Consider the following 1,629-nt stretch of genomic DNA (forward strand, 5'->3'; position numbering starts at 1 on the left):
CTCACTGATATGAGGAATTCTTAATCTTAGGAAACAAACTGAGTGTTGCTGGAGTGGTGGGGGGTGGGAGGGATGGGGTGGCAGGTGATAGACACTGGGGATGGTATGTGCTATGATGAGTGCTGTGAATTGTGTAAGACTGTTGAATTACAGATCTGTACCTCTGAAACAATTAATACATTATATATTTTAAAAAAAAGAAGACAGTAGGAAGGGAAAAATGAAGGGGGGGAAATTGGAGGGGGAGATGACCCATGAGAGACTATGGACTCTGAGAAACAAACTGAGGGTTTTAGAGGGGAGGGGGGTAGGGGGCTGGGCTAGCCTGGTGATGGGTATTAAAGGGTGCACGTACTGAATGGAGCACTGGGTGTTATACGCAAACAATGAATCATGGAACACTACATTAAAAACTAATGATGTAATGTATGGTGTTTAACATAACATAAAAATAAAAAAACATATAGCAAACACTTGAAAGATAACAAACCAAGGAGTGACCTGTACATTTAGTAAAACTGTACAGTAATAAACTACTCGTCTTCATTCACTTAACATATACAGAGCATCTTCTGCTATGTTGAGACTGTGCTAAACACTGAGAGTGTAGATATGAAAAAAATCAGCCCCTGTGCTGACTCGTCCCAGCACAGCAGAACAGCTTCAAGCAGATGATGATAGTTCCTATGTATAAGAGTGCTACAAGGAACAGAAAACTGCTTCAAGAAGAGCAGGATTGATGGGGAAGATCAACCCAACCTGGAGGTGTGCAAGGTGGCAGAAAGGAAAGCTTCCCGGAGGAGGCAGTGCCTAATTATCAGGAAAGAGCAGGAGCGGAACAGGCATGGGGCTGTCAGGACTGAAGTGGCTCTGACTGCCTGCTGCCTAGAGAAGGGACGCCTGAGACGTACAGGGAAGGAGTGTGAAGCAGGTAACAGCCGCCATAAGCCAAGTGTAAGCATTAGCAATGCCTAGGAATTTTAGGTTTTAGCCAGAGGGAGAATGGGCCATCCAGAAGGGTTTTAAGCAGAGGAGTGACAGATCTCATTTATATTTTAGAAAGATGAGTTTTTCAAAAAGTTAGAGGTGAACTTGAAACAGGCAAGACTGGGTGCTGGGACCAAGAAGAGAACCCTCAAGTATTCTGATAAAAAAAACAATGAAAAATGATGCGGGGCAGAACTCAGAAATGGAAAAGGGGACCTGCAACTAACTGTTTGCTGGAGGGGAAGGAGGGCCTTGGTTGATGTCTTCACCTCTTCCCACTGTTAAGAGGTCCAGCAGCAGAAAGAGCAGATCTAGAGATGATGAGAAAGTGAAAGTGATGAGCTTGCTTTCGGACTTGGTAAGCTGAAGAGGTCTCTGGAATGTTCCAATGGAGATGTCTACTAGGAAGGTTGATAAAAAGACCTTGAGCTCAGAGTAGAGCGATTAGGCTGCAGACGTAGATGCTGGAGGCACCAGTCAGTCTAATGAAATTGCTCAGAGAGAGTCTGAAGACAGTCTGGCAAGAATAGAGAAAGACAGAGTCCTGGGGCTATCAGCAGTGCAAGGTTTTGCAGAGGAAGAGAAGCCAATCCACAAAGGAAACTGAGGGCTACCAAACAGTAGTGGGATCAGAGATGCCGC

This window comes from Leptonychotes weddellii, chromosome 8, assembly GCF_054177405.1.
Source record: "Leptonychotes weddellii isolate Sample4059 chromosome 8, ASM5417740v2, whole genome shotgun sequence".
NCBI lineage: Eukaryota > Metazoa > Chordata > Mammalia > Carnivora > Phocidae > Leptonychotes > Leptonychotes weddellii.